The sequence below is a fragment of the Pristiophorus japonicus genome, chromosome 5 (assembly GCF_044704955.1).
Source record: "Pristiophorus japonicus isolate sPriJap1 chromosome 5, sPriJap1.hap1, whole genome shotgun sequence".
Classification (NCBI taxonomy): Eukaryota; Metazoa; Chordata; class Chondrichthyes; family Pristiophoridae; genus Pristiophorus; species Pristiophorus japonicus.
Window position 1 is genome coordinate 129392802 of NC_091981.1, and position 13921 is coordinate 129406722.

General features: G+C 44.6%; 1 protein-coding gene across 2 annotated transcripts in view; it reads left to right on the forward strand.

Annotated features, from left to right (window-relative positions):
- Positions 1 to 718: 718 nt before the first annotated feature.
- The window catches only part of hycc1 (hyccin PI4KA lipid kinase complex subunit 1), a 103555-nt gene continuing 90352 nt past the window's right edge, over positions 719 to 13921 (forward strand). For both annotated transcript variants that reach the window (XM_070880966.1, XM_070880967.1), the window contains exon 1: positions 719 to 804. The gene's annotated coding sequence lies outside the window, so the exon portion shown is untranslated. The remainder of the gene's footprint in view (positions 805 to 13921) is intronic.

Genomic DNA, 13921 nt, shown 5'->3' on the forward strand with positions numbered 1-13921 from the left:
CTCTGAGCGATACAGGAGGGCAGATATCACTACAGCCCTGTAGACTGTAAGCTTGGTACCAGATTTTATGGCCTGATCTTTGAACTTTTTTCCTCAGGCGGCCGAAGGCTGCGCTAGCACATTGGAGGTGGTGTTGAACCTCGTTGTCGACGATAGTGGATAGGATCTATTCCCCTTAGCAGAGAGGTCAATAACCAGGGGTACATAGATTTAAAGTGGTAGGAGGTTTAGATTGGATTTGTGGAAAAATGTTTTCGCCCAGAGGATGGTGGGGATCTGGACCTCACTGCCTGAAAGGGTGGTAGAGGGAGAACCCCTCACACCATTTAAAAACTGCCATAACCTACAAGGCTATGGTTCAAGAACTGGGAAATGGGATTAGGTTTGGTAGCTATTTGAACACGGCCACGATGGGTCGAATGGCCTATGATTTAAAAAAAAAGGCTATGGTCTCCGATTTTTAAAAGTTAGTTGCTCTGAAGTCAACTTTCAGTCGACCATGGGTGCCTTCTCGTTGCGCTAATCTCTTCCGCTGCAATGGCACGGACTGCACTCCGCTCCACAGCAGCACAAGCCGTCAAAGCCCAGTCCCCGCCTTTCCACCATTGGCCTGCCTGTTTGACGTAGGCGGCCCGCCATTGGTCGTCCACTTGATGCCGCCTTGCGGTTGGATGGCTCCGGCCGCCAATCCCCACACACGGGCAGGTCGCGCAGGGAAAGTCGGCCCAAAACGGGCGGGATCCGGTGGCTTGGAGTGGGTCAGGTTTGGGAGCAGAGTGACTTGGACCAGAGGCCTGGCTGGAGGTGGGCGCGCTCTCTATTATTGAGTGAGACGAGGAGCGTTCGCGGGGTCTCGGGCGAGCGGTGGCGGTTAGTGAGGGGCAAGCGGCTGCTCGGTCCGGGACACACGGCGACGGGCCGTGTCTGAGTTCAGCTTGCGCTCGGTGTGGGGCCACCTGACCCAGGCGGCGAGTAATGGAGTTCAGGGCGGGCGGTCCGATCGATTCTCGGGCGCGGGCTGTGTGTGAATCCGGAGGATTTGGTTGCCTTTTCTGTGAGTTGGTAGGACGGAGGGGAGTTGCTGCTTCTCGGCGCCTTACTGCCGGCCCCCTGATGTTGGCAATGGACCAAGTAATGTAAACTGCTCAATTATAATTAACTCGTACTGAGCAGCGGAAAGACCAGGCTTCCTGGGTCGGTGAAGTATCTCTCGCTCCCTTTTAGTGAGACACACCCACAGCCTGAGGTGCGAGGCAGCTGTTATCGAAACAAAGGCAGCTAGCGAGACTCCGCGCGCACATTTGAATGTATAAAAGTTGTCGGTGGTGAAAGGGAGTGAAATGCAAGGGGCGGTGGGGAAGAGTTGAATTTTATTTCGCGTATAAATTTTGTCCTTGGCTTTAATTCTCCCCCTGCGTAAACCTCGCATTGAGTTCCCCCACTCCACGATACATAGGCATGCATAAATGATTCTTTGAAATGCAAATATTGCCTGTAAGTTTTCTAACAGGAAACAGAGGAGTTTTTACCACCACTCCTCTGCAATATGTTGCTGATGGGTAATTTGTCTTGGTTGCCAGTGCTGTTGGAATTCCTTCCATTTATGTTGCAACATGAATTACAACACAATCGAGAAGCACAAAATAACATTGTGATGGTAACTTTCATTTCTGACCACTAACTGGGAAATGAAGACAAGCATTTTATATAGTGCCTTTCATGACCACCGGATGTCTCAAAGCACTTTACAACCAATGAAGTACTTTTTTGAAGTGTAGTCACTGTTGTAATGTAGGAAATGCAGCAGTCAGTTTGCCCAGATAATGTTTTAATAATGTTGATTAATGGATAAATATTGGGCAGGACACTAGGGTGAACTCTCCTACTCTTTGTAATAGTGCCATGGGATCTTTTACTTCCACCTGAGTGGCCTTGGTTTAATGTCTCATGTGAAAGACTGCACCTGTGACAGTGCAGCACTCCCTCAGTACTGCATTGGAGTGTCCTAGATGTGTGTGTTTAAGTCTCTGGAGTGGAACTTGAACCCACAACCTTCTGACTCAGGCAAGGGTGCTACCAACAGTGCCACAGCTGACACTGTACAAGAATAGAAAAAGGAATATTTCTGTCTAGTATGGATGGGCTGGTTACTGAGAGAAATGCCAAAAATGGTGATAGCAAGTTACATGAGGTCTGACCAACATTTGTTGCTCAACCAATATCACAAAGATGGATTATCAATTCATTCATCTCATTGCTATTTGTGGGAATTTACTGTTTGAAAATTGGTTATGTTTGCCTATGTAGCATCAGTGATTATACATCAAAAGTAGTTCCTTGGCTGTGAAGTGCTTTGTGATATCTTGAGGCTGTGAAAGGTGCTACATACATTTGTTTTTTTTTTTCATTCTGTGCCAATTTGCTCCTTTGGCAGTTCTGGGAACAATATCCCTGAAGTGACCATCTTAGTGCAGAGCACTGTAAATAAGTGGAGCATGTGTTTGACTACAGGATATAAGTTGTTTTGCAGCTGAATCTTTCTGTTCTGCAAGCAACTACAGGGATAACTTTGAAACATCTGTCTTTGTTACACTGCCTTGTGACACTATCTGATTAGACTTCTTGTAGCCTGTAATCAGGGTTCAGTAATTGAATTCAAAGGGTGGGTTGAGTTGAGTTGAGCTGATCTATTTAATAGTCATAATTGCAACATGAGACATACTTGTGTAAATGCTTTTTATGGTATATGAGGGCCTTACTTAAGGTGCAGGAGGATAGTTATAAGTCTGCTGCCAGTTTATACTATCTTTGTTGGATTTGGCAGTAGCATAAAACCTACAACTGAAACGAGACAAATCTAAATTACACCAACATTGATTTGTGCAAATAATTTGGCCGTCTTGTAACAGGACAATTTAATTGCAGCACAAGTCTGACCTCCTTTGCCATTACCAATGACATATAGTGCCTAACACTGGGCAAAGAATTATCAAAAGTAATGCTTGGATATTAGGTGCGTGGCCATGATGGTGACGCATGTTGGTGGTGCCTAAACTTCAAGGAATCTTGAAGTTTAGGCACCATATAGGAGGCAGCATATATAGTTTAAATTAATGTTGCCATTAATTAGGATGTTTTGATTTTGGACATTTATAGTTTTAAAAAAGGTTAATTTTCACCTTTTTTATAGCATTTAAACAGAAAAATTATACTAACATTATGTTGCCAAGTTTTGACATTTTTATTGTGGCATTGTGCTGGTGAAATGCAAGTCCGAGATCATTTAATTTTTAGTTGTATTTCATGGTCTTTTAACAGCCAGAAATGTAATTTAATAAAATATCTTAAATCATGCCACCTACAATTACAAGGAAACTGGGGTGATGCATTTTACTATCTTTATAGATTTGCATTTCCCATGAGTGATTGTATTTCCATATGTACTTAACAAATCATGATTTTAGCAGACTTTATGCTAATTTTATAGCAGTGCATTAATTAAATCAATTTTGTGGGGCTGCCTTGGTTATGTAAATGCTGCAGGTCCAGAAAAACATACACCCTATTTATGGTATAATTTATGGTTGTGCTTCTGATTAGTAATCTGCCTCTAAGCAGTCAGCAGTACTGAAATCCAGCCTTGGCAACTGTCAGAACATTCAGATGTATAATTAGTAACAAAGCCAACAATAGATTTTTGTAGTCACGGGATTACTTTTCATTAACAGATGGAACATTTTTTTTGAAGTTCTTAAAAATGTGATGCAACTATCCTTTTGGAAACTTAACCTTTGCTCTGAGGATTTTTACTACAGAAACTTTAATGGGTTATGGAGCAGTCATGGGATCATGTTTTCTTTTGTCTTGTACTGAGAATTTATGCCAAGCTATACATTAATGATTTAGAGGAGTGTAATGCTACAGTAAACACAATTTATTAAATGTAAAATACTGCGTTTCAATTGACGTTCAAACTAGTGGTAGTGGAAATATCTCACACATCATACCAGTGAGAACTACCATCTTGGCTTCATGAGGCTAATAAACCTAGTAGTTCAATGTAAACAGATCAGATTTGTAGATACCAAACCTTGAAATGACTAGTTGTAGCACAGCCAATTCAATCTGAAAACCCAACCCAAAGTGTTAGAAAACAAGTTAGATGGAATTTGTAAATTGGACAACCAGTGACAGATGAATTTCAATAGTGCAAAGTATGGCATAGAGGCAGAAAATAGGTGACAGATACTCTGGTCTTAAGTTAGCTAAGGGAGATTTGGGAGGGGGGGGGGAGGTGTTAAAATAGATTGGGAAATATTAAGAGACTGGTCACCTAATATGTTGAATCACTGTACAACAATCAACAGATCAAAATAAAATCCTCAACTTTATTATTTTTTTAAAAAAGTATAAGATATGATACCTAAAGTGTGCAGTTGTAGTCAAAGCACAGTGTCCAATTTTGGCCACTGGAACACATGAATTATGTTTAAAACCTGAAGGCACTGCAGAGTAGAGCCACAACTCTGATGCCTGATTTCAGAAAAATTGAGTTAGGAGAAAAAAACTTGCCTAATGGGGAACAGGGAAATGGAAGAGTCTTTGAACAAATATTTTGTATTGGGCTTCACGGTAGAAGACACTAAAAACAACCCAATAGTGGATAATCAAAGGGCTAAAGGGAGGGAGGAACTTAATACAATCATTATCATTAAAGAAATAGTACTTGATAAAATAATGGGACTAAAGACAGATAAGTCCCCCTGGACCTGATGGCTTGCATCCTAGGGTCCTAAAAGAAGGTAATCTACCAAAATTCCCTGGATTCTGGGGAGGTCCCAGCGGATTGGAAAACTGCAAATGTAACGCCACTATTTAAAAAAGGAGGCAGACAGAAAGCCGGAAACGATAGACCAGTTAGCCTAACATCTGTCATTGGGAAAATGCTGGAGTCCATTATTAAGGAAGCAGTAGCAGGACACTTGGAAAAGCATAATTCAGTCAAGCAGAGTCAGCATGGTTTAATGAAAGGGAAATCATGTTTGACAAATTTGCAGGAGTTCTTTGAGGATGTAATGAGCAGGGTGGATAAGGGGGAACCAGTGGATGTGGTGTATTTGGATTTTCAGAAGGCATTCGATAAGGTGCTACCTAAAATGTTACTGCAGAAGATAAAAGTTCATGGGGTTGGGGGTAATATATTAGCATGGATAGAAGCTTGGCTAACAGAAAACAGAATTGGGATAAATGGGTCATTTTCCGGTTGGCAAACAGAAACTAGCAGGGTGCTGCAGGGATCGGTACTAGGGCCTCAACTCTTTACAGTCTATATTAATGACTTGGATGAAGGGACTGAGTATAATGTAGCCAAGTTTGCTGATGGTACAAAGATGGGTGAGAAAGCAAATTGTAAGGAGGGCACACAATCTGCAAAGGGATAAAGACAGGCTAAGTGAGTGGGCAAAAATTTGGTAGATGGAGTATAATGTGGGAAAATGTGAGGTTATCCACTTTGGCAGAAAAGCAAATTATAATTTCAATGGAGAGAAATTACTAAGTGCTGCAATACAGAGGGACCCGGGGGCCCTTGTGCATGAAAAAGATAATATGCAGGTACAGCAAGTAATTAGGAAGGCAAATGGAACGTTGGCCTTTATTGCAAGGGGGATAGGGCTAGAGTTTCCCTAACCTATTTTTCTGGCGCCCTCACTTGAGGTGCGCCGCTTTTGTCTGCCTCCAAGCACGTCGAAAAAAGACGTCCGTATTCTGGCCGCTCCCCAGCCTCTGCTCTGTCGTGGTGTGGCGCAGCGTGGCCCAATGGATTGGGGGTGGAGCCTCTGCACATGCACACTAGAGTCTGCGTGCATGTGCAGTAGCTCCTGGCAGGCCGTTTCTACAAACGCATGCTGCAGGCTCTGTGGGAGGGGCCCGAAGCACGCTGTCCCTAGCCCTGGCCGAATGGGCTCCCTCATCGGTGGCCTGCTGCGTTCCTTAAGGTAGGAGTTCTATTTTTTATTATTTACTGATTGATTTTTGGTGCTTTAGGTGCAGGGTTCCTTCTATTTTATTTGTTAATTAATTGCTTATTACTTTTTGTGCTTTGTTTGGTGCTTGGTGGTGCTTTAAATGTAGTTACTTGCGCTGATTCCTTAACTCTGGGTAAGGTTTTTCTGTGGATAGAAGTGGCAACAAACTAAGTTAGTTTGGAGCAACTATTTGCTGGCCAAACGCCTAAAACAGGGTTAAGTGGCTGGGAACGCCCCCTTTTGGGGAAAAAAAAAACTGAACTAAAAAAATCTTAACTAACTCACTTACACTGGTGCAAATTAAATGGCCAGAATTGCAACTAAAATGATCGTCCAGAAAAATCAAATTGCTCCAAAAAAAAGGAGAGTTTCCGATGCTGCAGAAAACTGCGCACCTCCGTGATTTACGTAACCTGTCTGGGGAGAATAAAGTACGCCAAAATCTTACCGGGGATTTATCCGGTCGTCCTGGAGCGTGGTGTGGCGCAGCGGAGTCTCCCTGGGGCGGAGCAAGTCGATCCAGGCCAGCAGGGGCGGCGGGGCTAGGGCCCTGCGTCTCTTTCACAGTCGGCACCCTTGCGCATGCACGTTACAGCATGTGCACGTGCGCAATGGGTCTTCGACCTTGGCAATCGGCCATTTAAAAGGAGAACGTGGCAGGCACTCATTTAAAGCGAGCTAGGACTTTTGGTTGCAGGTAGGAAAAGGAGTGAAAAGTATTTTACTGATTCTTGGAGTGCTGCATAGGTGCAAGCAAGGTCATTTAAAGGGAGAATGTGGCACTCTGTTAAAGCAAGCTGTGTGATTTTTGGTGCAGGAAGGGAAGGAGTGAAAGGTCTTTAAGTGATTCTTGGAGTGCTGCACGCATGCAAGGAAAGGACTGTTTTTAAAAAAAAAAAATCACTGAGTGGAAATCCAGTGCAGCAATCCAAGAACGTGCAGCAAGAACGAAGAACTTCTTGTATGAAGAAGTGGATACACTAGTTAATGTCATTTGAGGGGAGATGGTAGGAGCTGAACACCAGCAATATGCCACACAAAGGTGACACCCAAAGAAATCAAAACGCTGGGACCAAGTTGCAGCCGAATACTGCGGAGTGGTGAATACCAGGAGATCTGGGGCCCAGTGTAAAAAGAAATGGCAGGACCTTGGTCAAGTCGTTAGTGTAAGTAATATCTTCCTTTGCTCAATGGAATTGCCATTGTAAATGTGACCAGCTGTATATGTCCCACTCAGCAGAAAGGCACCTCTTAAAAAGTTATATTTTCATCCTTACACAAGAAATTGGCTCACAACAAAAGGGAATGAACACGAACAAGAGGAGGCCTGCCAAATCTGCACCAACTTGACACCCTTGGAACAGAGGGTCGCTGCCCTGATTAGTGCTTTTCTACAGGCACGAATCAGTGATTCACAAGCTGGGCCCACATGCCTGGGAGAGGGTAAGTCCTGAAAATGCATCATGACTCTTCAAATCAACCTGCTGCCGAGTCTGCTATGTGAGACACTATCCATGTTACCCATCCTGCCCACTCCTGTGCTGCTAACCATTTGACTGTTCGGTTATATTTTGCAGCACATGATGCCAATGAAGATTCAGATGTGTGCGATCAAGACCAAGGTGGTGTGGTGTGGGGGGTGGGGGGGGGGGGAGAGAAGAAAGAGGAGAGGAGGGCATGGATATGTGTTCAGGGGAGAATGTTGATCCGTAATATGGATCAGTCCATAGTGCAGGGCCTCCCTCTCCCAGGCAATACCACGAGTTCTCGTCCAACGTTCCACTCTTTTCATTCAGCCCCCCATCCTTGCATGGTGCTTTAAGTTCTGATGCGGCATGTCATCGTCTCCTCATGTACCCATCTGCGCTTGGTGATGTAAGTTCTGGTGAGACGTTCCATGGTTTCACATCCTCCAAGGTTGCGGGTCCCGGTGGTGGTGGTGGTGGTGGTATAATGCAGCTTGTAACACTCAGGGCCGCACTGTCGGAGGAAGCGGGTCCTGGTGGTGGTGATGGAATGCAGTGTGGAACACCCAAGGCCTCACCGTCCCACCCTGCACCTCACACTGGAGTGGTGCTGCGAGGCAGAGCTGGGGCGAGAGGAAGGAGAACCTGAGTAGGCTCTCCTGAGATGCAGCGTTCAGCAAATGCGCTTGACATTGCATTGGGTGTGGAGGGCAATTACCTTACCTGTTCACTCGAGGGCACCATCAGAGGGGTTGGTGATGAGTTAACAGCTTTGTCTGGACAAATAGCAGTTATGCCACGTGAGGGCAGCGCAAATGCTGGCAGAGGCCATCAGGCAGTTAGTTGCTGCAATAAGCGCACATCCCGGCCAATCAAATGCCACTCCCACTGCAATCCCAGTATCCGTCTCTGTAGAGACCCAAGCTGCTGGGACCCCCCTCTCTTTCCTCCCACCCCCTCTCTTCCCCTCCCCCTCCCCCATGAGGCAGTGCACATGCACTGAGATGTGGATGAGAACTGGGTGCAGCCTGCCTTTGCTGCTGGTGTTGCCACTGTTGTAACTGTTTTCAAATTGAAATTGTGCACTAAGTTTTGTAACTTTACAAGTATATGTGATCTTAGAGTTTTTAAGTGATATTAAATGTGATAACATTTATACTTTAAGAAGTTGTTTAAATTTACTGTGTTAAAAATTATCTTAAGATTTTTCAATGATTTTGTTCACATTGAAATTGTTTACTAAGTTTTTTAACTTTAAAACTTTTAAGTATTTGGAGTTTTTAAGTGATCGGAAAGAGTCAATCAAATTTGATACAAGAATGATTTTATTGCACTAAAGTAAAGTACATTGTAAAAATTTCAATGAAATATATTGTACATTGAAACTAAATCATGATGAGTGCTTTTATTATTGCACTAAAGTAAAGTACATTGTAAACGTTTCAATAAAGTTTATTACTTAACATTACAACTGAATCATGGTCTATTATCATACCAAACACAACATTTAGGAACACCTGCAAAAGATAGACATCCCTCACCCCATAAGTCATGCCTGCCTCCCGCACCTAGCCATGACCGAGGTGCGTGCTGGTGTGGTGTGTCGTGGCTCTGACATCTCTCCAGCTGCAGTGGGATGGGTGTCCGTGGGCCGAGGAAGCCAGTGACTGATTGCCCTACAGTATCGAAGACGCACAGATTGGTCCTGCTGCTGGCTGCGAGGAGTTGGGAGGTAGGTTGGGGATGGGCTGGGAGGGGGGGAGGTGGGGGGGGGGGGGAAAAGAGTGCTGTTAGGGGTGTGGGAGACAGTGGTGGGTTAGGGTGGGTTACAACACGTTACTCTTAACAGTCAGTCCCTGACCGAGGCACAATGCCAAACAGTTAGTTTTTACAAATGAGATAATCTAGTCCGAGATGAGCCTAATGGGATTTCCAAAGGATCAAATTAGTCACAATTAGGTGTTGATGTGCCTGCCTCAGCCGGGAGCACTTGTTTATTTATAAAAAGAGAAACAACTGTCCTTACTCAGCAGATATAAGGAAAAATATAATCGAGAGGTTTTAGGCCATTTTAAGTGATGTGTTTAATGCTTTTGTCCTTTTTGTGTTTAATGCTTCCCACCCCCTGTCTCCGGCTGTGCTTGCACTGAGCTTAACTCTAGGTAAGGTTTTTCAGAACTTACAAAAGTGGACACTTACTCCATTCTAAGTTAGTTTGGAGTAAGTTTTCGCTGCCGGAACTTGCAAAACAGGCCTAAGTGGCTGGACACACTCCCGTTTAAAAAAAAAAAAAAAAAAAAAAATAATAATAATACCTGAACTAAAACGAACCTAAACTAACTCACTAGAACTGGAGCAAACTAAGTGTCGAGAATTGCAATTTCTAAGATACTCCAAACTAAACTAGTTGCTCCAAAAAAAAGGAGCAACTCCACCCGAAACTTCTGCCCTAAAAGCAGAGAAACATGGAAACATAGAAAATAGGTGCAGGAGTAGGCCATTTGGCCCTTCGTGCCTGCACCACCATTCAATATGATCATGGCTGATCATGTAGCTTTAGTACCCCATTCTTGCTTTCTCACCATAACCCTTGATCCCTTTTTAAATATATCAAACTAACTGGCCTCAACAACTTTCTGTGGTCGAGAATCCCACAGGTTCACAACTGAGTGAAGCAGTTTTTCCTCATCTCGGTCCTAAATGGACTACCCCTTATCCTTAGACTGTGACCCCTGGTTCTGGACTTTCCCAACATTGGGAACATTCTTCCTGCATCTAACCTGTCCAATCCTGTCAGAATTTTATGTTTCTATGAGATCCCCTTTCATTCATCTAAATTCCAGTGAATATAAGCCTAGTCGATCCCGGGAATCAGTCTGGTGAACCTTCGCTGCACACCGTCAATAGAAAGAATGTTCTTTCTCCGATTAGGAGACCAAAACTGCACACAACATTCAAGGTGTGGCCTCACCAAGGCCCTGTATAACTGCAGTAAGACCTCCCTGCTCCGATACTCAAATCCCCTCGCTATGAAGGCCAACATGCCATTTGCCGCCTTCACCGCCTGCTGTACTTGCATGCCAATTTTCAATGACTGGATGTACCATGACACCCAGGTCTGATGCACCTCCCTTTTTCCTAATCTGTCACCATTCAGATAATCTGCCTTCCTGTTTTTGCCACCAAAGTGGATAACCTCACATTTATCTACATTATACTGCATCTACCATGCACTTGCCCATTCACCTAACCTGTCCAAGTCACCCTGCAGCCTCTTAGCATCCTCCTCACAGCTCACACTGCCACCCAGCTTAGTGTCGTCTGCACACTTGGAGGTATTGCATTCAATTCCTTCGTCTAAATCATTAATGTATATTGTAAATAGCTGGGGTCCCAGCACTGAACCTTGTGGTACCCCACTAGTCACTGCCTGCCATTCTGAAAAGAACCCGTTTATTCCTACTCTTTGCTTCCTGTCTGCCAACCAGTTCTCTATCCACGTCAATACATTACCCCCAATACCATGTGCTTTAATTTTGCACACTAATCTCTTGTGTGGGACCTTGTCAAAAGCTTTTTGAAAGTCCAAATACATCCGCTGGTTCTCCCTTGTCTACTCTACTAGTTATCTCCTCAAAATTCTGGAAGATTTGTCAAGCATGATTTCCCTTTCATAAATCCATGTTAACTTGGACCGATCCTGTCACTGCTTTCCAAATGCACTGCTATTACATCTTTAATAATTGATTCCAACATTTTCCCCACTACTGATGTCAGGCTTAACCAGTCTATAATGCTATGTTTTCTCTCTTTTTTAAAAAAAAAAGTGGGGTTACATGAGCTACCCTCCAATCCATAGGAACTAATCCAGAGTCTATAGAATGTTTGAAAATGACCACCCATGCATCCACTATTTCTAGGGCCACTTCCTTAAGTACTCTGGGATGCAGACTATCAGGCCCTGGGGATTTATTGGCCTTCAATCCCATCAATTTCCCTAACACAATTTCCCACCTAATAAGGATTTCCTTCAGTTCCTCTTTCTCGCTAGACCCTCGGTCCTCTAGTATTTCCAGAAGATTATTTGTGTCTTCCTTAGTGAAGACAGAACCAAAGTTGTTGTTCTTAGGCGGTCCCTCATATTGAGGATGACTTGCTTCCAAACAGCATTCAAAATTCCACCAGAGTAATTTGTTCAATTGGTCTGCCATTTCTTTGTTCTCCATTATAAATTCACCTGATTCTGACTGCAAGCGACCTACATTTGTCTTCACTAATCTTTTTTTTCTCTTCACATATCTATAGAAGCTTTTGCAGTCAGTTTTTATGTCAGAGGTAGGGATTGTTGCAGTCCGCTGAGACACTGTCTAGGTGCATGAGGGACAGCATGTGTGAGTTAGCTGCTGCAATAAGGGAACACGCCCAGACCTCGCACCCATTGACAGAATCAACTGCCACTCCCACTACAATCCCCACACCAAGCTCTGAAGAGCCCAAAGACGGGCCCTCCAACTTGTGGCCTGATGCTGACGCCCCCCCACCCTCGAGGTGCGCAGTACCCGGATGTTAGAAGGAATATGCTCGGTACCAAGCCCAAAAACACTGCGCCACCGCCTGCGGGCAGGGTGGTGGAGAGTCCAAGACCAAGCGGGCGGTCTGAGACTAAGGGGGAGGAGAGATGGGTGCAGCCTTTCTTTGCTGCTGTTGTTGTTACTGTTGTAACTGTTCTCACATTAAAAGTTTTTTGTAAGTTATGTAAATTTACAAGTTTCTAAGTGATCTTAGAGTGACATTAAAGTAAAGTTTGATACAAGAATAATTTTATTAAAGTTAAGTACATTGTTAACTTTTGAATAAAATATATTTTACATTAAAACTGAATCATGTTCCATTAACACAACACAACATTATGGAACAGCTCCAAACAATAAACATGTCCATGTGGAATAGTTGTCGCTGAGCCCTCGGGCATCAGTAAAGCGTTCACGGGTGAACTGCTGGCGCAAGGCTCGAGCAATTGTTGAAGAAGCACGATGGCCCGCCCTGCTCCGCTGTCATGCTCCGGCCTCAGTCACTTGCATAGCTTCCTCATCCTCGTCATCATCCTCCTGCTCGTCACCTGCATCTTCCACATCATCAGCCACTCTCACCGCAGGTGCGTCTTCTACTACCAGATGCTGCTGCCTCATGATGGCTGAGTTATGCAGCATGCAGCACACAACAGTGAACTGATGGACAGTCTCGGGAGTACAGCAAGTAGCCTCTGGAATGCTCCAGGCATTGGAAGCGCTGTTTCAATATGCCAATGGTCCTCTCGATGATGCTGCGCGTCGCAATGTGCGACATGTTGTATTGACAGTCAGCTTCCATCTGTGTTACGCGTAGGGGCGTCATGAGCCAGGTGGCCAGGCTGTACCCTTTGTCTCCCAGTAGCCAGCTCTGCCCTTCTAGCTGCTGCTCAAACATGGCAGATATAATGCTTTTGTGTAGGATAAACACATCATGGGTGCTGCCAGGGTATCTTGCATCGACTGACCTGATGCGATGCATGTCGTCACACACGAGCTGCACATTAATGGAGTGGAAGCCTTTTCTATTCCTGTACATCTCGGAATCCCGCAAAGGTGCTCGCAAGGCGATGTGGGCACAATTAATGCAGCCCTGCACCTTTAGGAAGCCAGCAATCTTTGAGAAACCCATAGCACTATCATGGATTGCTTGGGCGGTCATTGGGAACTTGAAGTCATTCCTCTGCGCATACAGTGCAGCTGTGACCTGGCAAATGGGACATGTGTTGCATGCTGAGAGATGGCGCACACATCCCCATTTGTAGCTTGAAACGATCCGGAGGCATAGAATGAAAGTGCAGCTGGAACCAACTGACAAAGCAGTCCTCCTGACGCTTCTCGGCTGCAGGTCTGGTTTCACCAACTCTCAGATCTCACGGACAACTTCTTTGAGAAAACCCAGCCTTCTTACACAATCTGCATCACAGTATGAACGCCTGTCTCAATATACCCGAGGTGGGTAAGGCCTCCTACCCAGTATCCTATGGGCTCTGATATTCCTGATGCGATGAGCTCTAATCAGTTGTCTTCTACGAAGCACCATGATGCAGAAAGCTTGCACAAGGTATGGCATTTTGTAGCCGAACCCCGAGCCACTGTGTCCGGACGCAAGACCCATTCTGCTGGCCAAACTTATAACCTTCCAGTTCAGTGGTGGCGTGTGGTGAGTGAGTTTAAAAAATGGGAACTTGTGAAATCCAACAAATTTACACTTCTACGTTGACAGGTTAAAAAAAAGTTGAACTTTATTATTGATTTTGACAGTGTTCTTGACTCCCTCCAAAATCTTCGATTTAAAAACAATGGCGTCTTTCAGCGCAGATTTGTGAATGTGCGCTGGTCTCTTAACTCGCCAGAAGGT